The sequence below is a fragment of the Pinus tabuliformis genome, chromosome 6, assembly GCF_031772625.1.
Source record: "Pinus tabuliformis cultivar Carrire ecotype Pingquan chromosome 6, CPIR1, whole genome shotgun sequence".
Lineage (NCBI taxonomy): Eukaryota > Viridiplantae > Streptophyta > Pinopsida > Pinales > Pinaceae > Pinus > Pinus tabuliformis.
Window position 1 is genome coordinate 448010857 of NC_142292.1, and position 12569 is coordinate 448023425.

The window sequence follows — 12569 nt, forward strand, 5'->3', positions numbered from 1 at the left end:
TTTTTGGATGACATCATAATCTTTAGCCAGAGTTGGGAAGAACACCCCTGTCATATTCGACAGGTCCTCCAAACCCAGCGACAACACAAGTTCTGTGTCAATTTGGGGAAATGCACTTTTGGTATGACCTAGGTTCAATATATGGGGTACATCATTGATGAGTGGGGTGTGCATGTGGACCCAACCAAGATACAATTCATTTAAGATTGGCCAACCCCAACCACTCTAATGAAGCTTTGTAGCTTTCTGGGTCTTACCAATTTCTACCATAGGTTCGTGTTGGGGTTCTCTCATATCACTTGGCCTTTGAGTCAAGTCACCAAGGGCCAAGAGAAAGAAAAATTATTTTGGTTTGAATCCAAATAGAAGGCATTTTCCGATCTGAAGCATCATCTCTAGTATGCACCAATTCTCACATTACCCAACTTGCAGCAACCATTTGAGATTGAGACACATGCCTCTGACTATGTTATTGGTGCATTTCTTACTTAGTAGGGTCATCCATTGGTATATCACAGTGAGACACTTTCAAAGACAGGCTGAAAGTATCCCACCTATGATAAAGAGATGTATTCCATGGTGCAGGTTTGTTGGTAATGGAATCATTACATTCTGGGGAAGGAAACGGTCATCCACACAAACCACTGACCCCTACAGTTCATTCAGAAATAAGGTAAGTTTCAGAATGATCACCATCAGAAATAGTCCACGTACATGCAACAGTTCCATTTGAACATTAAGTACAAGAAGAGAAGCACTAATAATGTTGCAAACTGCCTTAGCTAACCATTGTGCTCGACTCTTGTGGGCATGAGACTTTAGGGTGGCCGCATCTATACAAGAGTGATCGAGAATTCGACAACACATACCAGATGCTCCTATAAGGCAAGCAAGTTCCAAATTTGAACCTCTAGGATAAACTGTTGTGTCACCTAGGAAACCTTTGCATTCCTTCAAGCTAGTGTGCCAAGATGATTTGGGAGGCACACTACAGTCAAGTTGCTAGACACTTTGGAGTAGAGAAAATAGTGGTAGTGTTGTTTAAGTATTTTTATTTGCCAAACCTTCGACAAGATGTTGGGAAGTACACCAGATCCTGCATTTCCCATGCCATTTCCAAACCGACCATTAAGAAGAAAGGTTTATATACTCCTTTGCTTACTCCTAGTTGACCTTGGGAATCCATCTCCATGGATTACATATCAGGTCTCCCTTCTACTAAGCATGACAACAACTGCGTTTTTGTTGTCATCAATAGATTCTCTAGATGTCCATTATGGCGGCCTGCAGGAAGAGTATCACAATAGAAGCCACTTATAAGCTCTTCTTTGAACGAATATGGGTACAATTAAGGATCCCACAGTCCATTATCTCAGATTAGGACAATAGGTTCCTAATTACATTTTGGTCAAGTCTCTCGTCGATGTTGGATACCAGGCTCACTTAGTCCATGGCTTTCCACCCCCAAAATGATGGCCAAATAGAGTTCGTCATCAGGATGATTGTAAACATTTTGTGCATGTACAAGTTGAAGCATCCATGCACATGGGACAAAATCCTCCCCTATGTCGAACATAGTTATAATAGATCTATCCATAGCTCAACTAGCCATAACCCCTTTCAGGTGGGATTGGGATTCCAACCACTATGTCCCATTCATGTGGCCATGTGATTTGCAGCTACTCAGACAGCTTCGGCCCATGTGCAATCTGAAGCTGATAAGGATAACAGCTTGATTGAGTGCATCTAGAACATCCACCAATAGGTCCATGAAATATTGGACAAAGCCAATTTTAAGTACAAGTAGTGACATGATTAGCATTGGGTGCCACATAAGTTCCAAGTGGGCAACAAAGTTTGGCTACATTTGTAGAAGGAACGCCTTGTTGGGACCCATCGTAAGCTTCAACCACTCTAATATGGTTTGTACACCATCACCAAGGCTATAGGGGATAATACTTTTGAGCTCAACATTCCACCTTTTCTTTGCATGCACCCAGTCTTCAATGTGGACTGCCTTTAGCCATACTTTCCACCATTATTGGACACATCTGACATTGCAGAACATCTCACACCAACAGAGTCAAACCCAGATTGCATGGAACAGGCCACAACTGATCGGATCATGGATACATAGATCAAGAATACTAAAAAAAGATCCAACTATATTGGGTTGTCAAATTTGGAGAACTCCTACACCAAGGCAAGTGGCTCACCAAGGACCAAGTTCAACAGAAGTTTCACCATCTTATGGAGGCACTCAATGCAATGGGGACCACTGATTCCTAAGGGGGGGGGACTGATCTAGGTGAATATTGATGGTGACCTACCTATTCCACTTGGACCCCCGCCACTTTTTTTTCAATTTTTCAGTTTCCTTAATTGTATCACAATTTACTATTTTTGGTTGTTTTTCGGGTCCTGAACTTCCAGAGCCGTTTTGAGACCCTAAACGGAGTTTTTTTAGAAAATGGGAAAATAAGTGGCTATGACTTGTGTTTGTAGTTGAAATTTGTATTCCTCGGATATATCTTTCTAATGAGGTATTGTGCGCGTCAAACAGAGATCGTATGCCAAAGTTATGATGTCAGGAAGTTGAGGTACCATTTTACCCAAATAGGGACCATAGTTTTGACGCTTCATCTCCTAGGTTTAGGTATTTGGAGGTTTAGGGTTTCCCATTGTTTCTTAATAATAAATATGCTTTTGAGTCTCATTATAACAGGGTTTAGAGGGTTGTAACCGCCACATCTCTTCTCAGAGATAAGCTACCATCGCTTGAGCTAGTTTATTTCCATTCGATTTGTAAGTATATTTTAGTTCTTTGATGTTAATGAAATGAAGTGTTATTTATGTTGCATCTCTGTATTTGTGGTTATATATGTATTTTTTTGCATTCCTATTTAAGTTTGGATAAGTGGAATCAGAGAGGTTTTCTCTTTCTTTGTTTTTCTTTGCATGTCCCCAATGAGGTCAGGGTATAAGGAGTTAGGGCTTGAACTGATTAAACCCTCGCAAGGCCAACCTCTCAAACCCCCATGACCTCCCATGGTAGAAGAAAAGAAAGACGAGGGATCATGAGATCCTTTCAAAATATTGCTTGAAGAATCCCCTGAGCAACAAAGGAACGTGATGATGGACAACTTTGCCCAAATCCTTCGAAAACTACCCCACAGACAACACATCTTCTTCTAGCAATCACTTTGCGAGCACCACTCCATTTAAGGTACAAGTTAACTTTGACATCCCCATATCTGAAGGTAATATAGATGCAATTGTCATAGATAGATGGTTAAATATGTTAGAAGGATATTTCTCGGTTCATGACTTTTCCAACCGGGAAAATATTACTTTTTCACTCCTCAAAGTCGCCCCCATGTCAAGAACTAGTGGGAAACCTACTGCGAGAAGAGGGACGAGAGTAAACCCTCATTATTCTCATCCACGCCCACTTGGAATTATTTATGAGAGTCCATCAAGGAGCAGCATTACCCTGTCAGGAGCTATGAAGATAATTACATAAAGTGGACCATGTTGCGATAGGGAAGGGACCAAGATGTGCCAGATTTCATAAATATTTTTCATACACTTTGCACGAAGTAGGGTATCAAGGATTCATAGCGGAGTTTGGTACTCAAGTTTCATTGATGTCTACACAAGTACATCTACGACGAGATGGAATTCCTAGACATTTCCTCGCTTGGTGCTACCTATCGATATGTTGTTAAGATCGAACAGAAATTTAAACAGAAGAAGCGAGACTTTGGATCTGTGAATCCGAAGCAAGGGAAAGGTGCCCCCAATCCGCAAAGAAAATTATAAATCCAAGGAAGGTCGACCCAAGACAACTCTTCAAAGTTGAAAAAAAATAACAACACCACGAAGACAAATAAGGACACAGGGAAATGGTGTGAGTTCCATAAGATCCCCACTCATAACACAAGTGAGTGTCGAGCTAAGCAGTCACTCGTGGTCGAGCTGAAGGCTTTCAAACCAGATGCATGTTCTAAGTCTAAGTTAGAATATGACAAATGGAATGACAAAGGGAAACATATTATTGATGTAGAGCCCAGTGCCATCGTTTCCACCACCAAGATCCAGAATAATGAGCCCGAAGATCCAGAGGAGGGGGCCGCCCCTTCCACTCCTAGATGTGGGTGAAGACTGTAGTTCATTGTCGACAACAGAAGCCAAAATAACCTCATTTCAATATAGGCCATGAAGCAGTTGGGACTATCGACCACAACACACCTATAGTCGTACACCATCGATTGGTTTCATCAAGGGCGAGATCTCCCCATCAGCTAGCAGTGTCGCCTTCCCTACAGCATCAAGCCCTTCGCAGATGGGGTACTATGTGATGTTGCTCCTCTTGAAGTTTCTGATGTATTATTAGGACAACCATACTTTTGGAAGCGACATGATGTGTATGAGTCTAGGCTCGACACTGTTATTATTAGTTTGGGCAATAAGTTGTATAGGATACCGGAGGTAGCATCGCCCACCACAATCTCTTTGATCACTGTGAAGCAATGTAGTAAGATCATTTCCCAAACTATTAAATTTGTTTTCCTTATGATTCGCCCTCAGGGAAAGAAGAAGATTATGGCCACAACCTCCAAATAGACCTCCTTCACACAGAAACAATAGATGGACAAGGTCGTGGAGGAGTACAAGGACATCTTCACCTCACCCACAGTGGTACCTCTAAATTTTCAAGTCAATGACTCCATTTATCTAACCCCAGGTGCACTGCTACCCAATGGAATGATCTATTGACGCTCTATTCTAGAGAACGATGAAATCAAGAGGCAAATTCAGGAGTTTTTGCATAAAGGGCACATCAAGCCAAGTTCATCACCCTGTGGGAGCCCAATCATATTGGTACATAAGAAGGATGGGACGTGAAGGCTCTGTATTGACTATTGGGTGATAAACAAGATCACTGTCCAGAATAGGTACCCAATCCTATGGATTGATGACCTTCTGGACCGGCTTAAGGGGGACAAATATATCAACAAGATTGACTTGAATTCTGGGTATCACCAAGTACCAATCAAACCCTCCAATGTGTGGAAGACTGCCTTCAAATCCAAGGAGGGCCTTTTCGAATGGCTAGTCGTGCCTTTCAGGTTGACGAATTCCCATGCAACCTTCATGAGGTTGATGGAAGACACCTTGTGATCCTTCACCAACTCATTCATGGTGGTGTAGTTGGATGACATCCTGATCTTCAGCCAGAGTTGGGAACAACATCTCAGCCATATTCGACAGGTCCTCCAAACTCTGCGATAACACAAGTTGTGTGCCAATTTGGGGAAATGGAATTTTGGTATGACCCAGATTCAATATCTAGGGTACATCACTGATGAGTGGGATGTGCATGTAGACCCAACCAAGATAAAAGTCATTCGAGATTGGCCAGCCCCAACCACTATAACAGAGCTCCGCAACTTTCTGGGTCTTGCCAATTTCTACCATAGGTTCGTGTTAGGGTTCTCTCATATCACTTGGCCTTTGAGTTAAGTCACCAAGGGCGGAGCGAAAGAAAATTATTTTGGTTTGAATCCCAACAAAAGGATTTTTTTGAGTTGAAGCGTCGCATCTACTCTTCACCATTTCTCACATTACCAGACCTACAACAACCATTTGAGATTGAGACATATGCCTCTGACTATGCTAATAGTGCAGTTCTTACTTAGCAGGGGCATCCAGTGGCATATCACAGTGATACACTTTCAAACAAAGTCCAAAAGTATCCCACCTATGAAAAGGATATGTATTCCATTGTGCAGGCCTACCGACAATGGAAGAATTACATTATGGGGAAAGAAATGGTCATCCACATAGACCATCAACCCCTGCAGTTCATACAAACACAAGGGAAGTTACCAAATGATCACCATCAGAAATGGTCCACATACTTGCAACAATTCCATTTGAACATTAAGTACAAGAAGGGAAGCATGAATAATGTTACAAACTACCTCAACCGACTGTCGGTCATGGCGCTGACCACTGTGCTTAACTCTTATGGGCACAAGACTTCGGGGTGGACACATCTTTACAAGAGCGATCCAGAATTCGGCAACACGTACCAGACGCTCCTAGAAGATAAGAAAGTTCCAAATTTTCACCTTCAAGATACACAGTTATGACACTTAGGACACCTTTGTGTTCCTACAAGCGAGTGAGACAAGATGATTTGGGGGGTTCACTACAATCGAGTCGTTGGACACTTCGGAGTAGAGAAAACAATGGCAGCATTGCAGAAGTATTTTTATTGGTCGAAGCTTTGACAGGATGTTGGGAAGTACATCATATCCTGCACTTCCTGTGCCATTGCCAAATGACCATCAAGAAGCAAGGCATATATACTCCTTTTCCTACTCCTATTCGACCTTGAGAATCCAGCTCCATGGATTACATGCCGGGACTCTCTTCAACTAAGCATGGCAATGACTGCATTTTCATGGTCGTCGATAGATCCTCTAATATGGAAATTTTGGCGACCTACAAGAAGAGTATCACAATAGAAGCCACTGCTATTTTCTTCTTTGAATGAGTATGGGTGCAGTTTGGTATCCCACAACCCATTATATCAAATCAGGAAAGTAGGTTCCTAAGTAAATTTTGGTCAAGTCTCTGGTTGACGCTGGATACCAAGCTCACTAAGTCCACAACTTTCCTCCCCCAAACTGATGGCCAAAAAGAGGTCATCAATAGGATGATCGTACACATTTTTTGCATGTACAACTCAAAGCATCCATGCACATGAGACGAAATACTCCCATATGTCCATCACAGCTACAACAGAGCTCTCCATAGCTCAACTGACCATAATGCCTTTCAGGTGGAGTTTGGATTCCAGCCACTATGTCCCACTGATGTGGCCATGCCATTTGCAGCTACTCGGACAACTTTAGTCCATGTCCATTCTGAAGTTGATAGCGTTAACAACTTCATTGAGCACATCCAACACATCCTCTAGTAGGTCCATGACATATTGGACAAATCCAATGTTAAGTACAATCAATGAAATGATCAACATCAGGTGCCACACAAGTTCTAGGTGGGCGACAAAGTTTGGCTAAATTTGTAGAAGGAGCACCTCGTTGGGCCCTACAATAAGTTTTGGCCGCTCTGATATGATTTGTACACCATCACCAAGGTTGTAAGGGACAACACTTTTGAGCTCAACATTCTACCGTTCCTTGGCCTCACCCAGTGTTCAATGTAGACTGCCTTCGTCCATACTTTCCACCATTATTGGACACATTTGACATTGCAAAATAACTCACACCAACAGAGTTAAACCCAGACTGCATGGAACAGGCCATAACTAATCAGATCATGAACACACAGATCAAGAATACTCGCCAACAAAAGATCCAGCTATATCAAGTTGTCAAAGTTATCCAACTCCTACAACAAGGCAAGTGGCTCATCAGGGACCAAGTTTAGCAGAAGTTCCCCCATTTCATGGAGGCACTCAATGCAATGGGGACCATTGATTCCTACGGGGGGGTGACTGATCTTGTTGGATATTGTTGGCCACCTGCCTATTCCACGTGGACCCCCACCACTATTTCTTTTAGTTTTTCAGTTTCCTTAATTGTAGCACAATTTACTATTTTTAGCGGTTTTTCAGGTCCTAAACTTCTGGAGCCGTTTTGAGGCCCTAAATGACGTTTTTTTGGAAAATGGAAAAAATCGAGGATACACTTTTTGAGTACACTTGAAATTTGTATTCCTCAGATAGATATTTATAACAAGGTATTGTGGACGTCAAACAGAGATCGTATGCCAAAGTTACGGCCCCGGGAAGTTGATGTACCAATTTACCCAAACAGGGCCCATAGTTTTGGTGCTTCATCTCCTAGGGTTAAGTCTTTGGATGTTTAAGGTTTTCCATTGTATCTTAATAATAAATAGGCCTTCGAGCATCATTATAATAGATTTCAGAGGCATGTAGCTGCCACATCTCTTATGAGAGATAAGCTACCATCACTTGAGCTAGTTTATTTCCATTAGGTTTGTAAGCATATTTCAATTCTTTGATATTAATGAAATGAAGTGTTATTTCTACTGCATCTTTGTATTTATTGTTATATTTGTATTTTGTTGCATTCATGTTTAAGTTCGGATCAGTAGTATCATAGAGGTATGCTCTTTCTCTTTTTTTCTTTGCATGTCCCCAAAGAGGTTGGGGTATAAGGAGTTAGGGCTCAAACTAGTTGAACCCTTGCAAGACTAGTCTTGCAAACCCCGACGACCTCCCATGGTGGAAGAAAAAAAAGACGAGGGAGTAGGAGATCTTTTCAAAATGTTGCTTGAAGAATCCCTCAACCAACACAAAAACGCAATGATGGACAACTTTGCCTATATCCTTCGACAGCTACCCACAGGGGACACATCTTCTTCCAGCAACCACTTTGGGAGCACCACTCCCTTTAAGGTACAAGTTAATTTTGACATCCCCATATTTGAAGGTAAGATAGATGCAGATGTTGTAGATAAATGGTTAAATATGATAGAAGGATATTTCTCGGTTCATGACTTTTCAAACGAGAAAATATTACTTTTGCACTCCTCAAAGTTGCCCTCCACGTCAAGGACTATTGGGAAACCTAATACGGGAAGAGGGACGAGAGTGAACACTTACTATTCTCAGTTGCACCCACTTGGAATTATTTCTGAGATATCATAAAGGAGCAGTATTACCCTATCGGTATCTATGAAGATAAATACATAATGTGGACCACGCTGCGGCAAGGAAGGGACCAAGATGTGCCAAAGTTCACAAATATTTAATACCCTTCGCACGAAGTTGGGTATCAAGGATTATGAGCGGTATTTGGTACTCAAGTTTCACGACCATATACACAAGTACATCCAGGATGAGATGGAATTCTTGGATATTTCCTTGCTTGGCGCTCCCTATCGATATGTTGTCAAGATTGAGCAGAAATTTAAACAGAAGAAGCAAGACTTTGGATCTGTGAATCTGAAGCAAAGGAAAAGCACCGCCAAGCTATAGAAAAATTTACAAAGCCAAGGCAGGGCGACCCAGGACAACCCTTTGAAGACACAAGTAAATAACAACACCACAAAGACAAAGATGGACAGGGAGAAATGGTGTGAGCTCCATAAGAGCCCCACTCACAACACAAAGTGAGTGTCAGACCAAGTAGTCACTGGTGGTCAAGCTAAAAGGTTCCAAACCAGATTCATGTTCCTACTCTGAGTCAGAACCTGACAAGGGGAATGAAAAAGAGAAGAATATTATTGACACAGATCCTAGTGCCACCATTGCCACCATCAAGATCCAGAAGAAAGAGCCTAAAGATCCAAAGGAGGGGGAGTGCCTCTTCCACTCCAAGATGTGGATGAGGGGTTATCTGCTGGAGTTCATTTTCGACAGCGGGAGCCAAAAGAACCTCATTTAAATAGAGTTCATGAAGCGGTTGGGCCTACCGACCATAACACACTGACATTTGTACACCATCGGGTGGCTTCACCAAGGGTGATACCTCCGCGTCATCCAGTAGTGTCGCCTTCCCTACAACATCAAGCCCTTTGCAGATGAGGTACTATGTGATGTTGCTACACTTGAAGTTTGTGACGTATTATTAGGAAAACCATACTTGGCGAAGCGACATGTTATGTATGAGTCTAGGCCCCACACTATTATTATTACTTTGGGAAATAAGTTGTACAAGATACCATAAATAGCGCCACCTACCACCATATCTTTGATCACTATGAAGCAATGCAGTAAGATCATTTCCTAGACTGGGAAATTTGTTTTCCTTGTGATTCGTCTTCAGGGAAAGAATAATATTATGGCCACGGCCTCCAAACAGGGCTCCTCTACATGGCAACAGTAGATGGACAAGGTCGTGGAGGAGTACAAGGACATCTTCACCTCCCCCATAGGGGTGCCTCTACACTGTCAAGTCAAGCACTCCATTTATCTGACCCCAGGTGCGTCACTACCCAATGGACCAATCTATCAACTCTCTATTCTGGAGAATGATGAATTAAGAGGAAGATTTAGGATTTCTTGTAGAAGGGGCACATCAGGACAAGTTCATCACCCTGTGGGAGCCCAATTGTGTTGGTACAGAAGAAGGATGGGACCTAGGCACTTAGTATTGACTATCGGGCACTAAATAAAATCACTATCGGGAATAGGTATCCAATCCCACGGATTGATGACCTTCTTGACCAACTCAAGAGGGCCCAATATTTCAGTAAGATTGACTTGAAGTCCAAGTATCACCAGGTACCAATCAAACCCTCTAGTGTGTGGAAGACTGCCTTCAAATCCAAGGATGGCCTTTTCAAATGGTTGGTCATGCCTTTTGGGTTGATGAATTCCCCCTAAACCTTCATGAGGTTGATAGATGACATTTTGCGACCCTTCACCAACTCATTCGTGGTGGTGTATTTAGATGACAACCTAATCTTTAGCCAGAGTTGGGAAGAACACCTCCGCTATATTCGACAGGTCCTCCAAACTCTGCGAAAACACAAGCTCTGTGCCATTTTGGGGAAATGCACTTTTGTTATGATCCAAGTTCAATATCTGGGGTACATCATTGATGAGAAGGGTGTGCATGTGGACCCAACCAAGATACAATTCATTCGAGATTGGCTAACCCAACCACTCTAACGAAGCTCCACAGCTTTTTGGGTCTTACCAATTTCTACCATAGGTTCGTGTTGGGGTTCTCTCATATCACTTGGCCTTTGAGTCAAGTCACAAAGGGCGGAGAGAAAGAAAATTTATTTTTGTCTGAATCCCTATAAAAGTAATTTTCTGAGTTGAAGCGTTGCCTCTGCTCTGCACTAGTGCTTACATTACCAGGCCTACAACAACCATTTGAGATTGAGACAAATGCCTTTGACTATGCTATTGGTGCAATTCTTACTCAGCAGGGGCATCTAGTGGTATATCACAGTGAGACACTTTCAAACATAGTATGAAAGTATCCCACCTATGACAAAGAGATGTATTTCATGGTGGAGGTCTGCCGAAAATGGAAGCATGACATTCTGGGGAAGGAAACGATCATCCACATAGACAACTAACCCTTGTAGTTCATACAGAATCAGGGGTAGTTGCAGAACAATCGCGATCAGAAATGGTCCACATACCTGCAACAATTCCATTTAAACATTAATTAAAAAAAGCGAAGCACCAATAATGTTGTAGAATTCCTCAGCTGACCTCCAAACATTACACTCACCAATATGCTCGACTCTTGTGGACACAAGACTTCAGGGTGGATGCATCTACACAAGAGTGATCCAAAATTCGACAACACATACCAAATGATCCTGGAAGGCAGGCAAGTTCCAAATTTTCACCTCCATGATACATTGTTATGTAACCTAGGACACCTTTGTGTTCCTTTAAGCGAGCGTGCCAAGATGATTTGGGAGGCACACTACAGTTGGGTTGCTGAAAACTTCGGAGTAGAGAAAACAATGGCAGTGTTGCAAAAGTATTTTTATTGGTTGAACCTTTAATAGGATGTGTTAGGGTCCTATAATAATAGGATTCATAATTTTGAATTGGCTATGATTAGTCTTGTAATATTGTACATACTTTTTCTTTCTGCAAAATGTTTCCCATATTAAAAAAAAAAAAAAAAAAGGTAAGTCCTAAAATAAAAATCAAAGGACTAAAAGGAAAGGATCAAAAAAGAAAATAAAATATGAACCCCACCAAAAAGAGATAAAAAAATAGAATCTGAAAGTGATGCAAATTCAAATGCCACTACTTTTTTACTTTACTTGGCAAATTAAGATTGTGTGCAGCTTGTCAAAAATGCCACAATCCATGATGGTCAAATAGTTTAATCTTGATCCATTCATGCTTTAAATTTCATGTTGATAGATAGAGAATAAAGATCTAGCCAAACTGTTTAATCTTGGCAGATCAATAGTTAGGTAGAGAGTAATAATGAGCTCATCAGTTTAATCTGAGCGATTAGAAGTTATAAGATTAGAATTAGATAGTTTTCTTATCAAAGAAAAAGAAATAAAGGTTCAGCAAGCTCAAATTCACCCAAATTAATGAAGAGAAAATGCTAGGGTAAATAAAGGGTAGGTAAAAGAGGTTTGGAATGCATAAGGTTGCTAGCTCAAAATGCACCTTCATCATGCTTGATCCTATGTTTCATGTGCAAGAGGAATTATCAAAGAGAAAGGACATTCACAAAAGTTGTATATTACTTTGGGGTATTTACCCTAAAAGTTCTATATAATTTTAGGCATGAATACTAAAGCTCATTCACTAATTTCCCCTCATATCACTAAACCCCTTACATGTCTAAACTATTAATTTCCCTTTTCATTTCCCCTTATTCTAACACATTTCCATTGTAAAAACCCTTTCCCTAGACATTTCCCCTTTCCCTAGATATTTCCCTTTTAAAAAATCATTCTCCCCTTATCAATTTCTCATTTTCCCTTGTAAACCCACTAAAACCTCCTTATCCTAAGTTTAAAAAAGTTAAATGTATCAGGCCCCATTGAAAAACCCTCCTCGATACCCT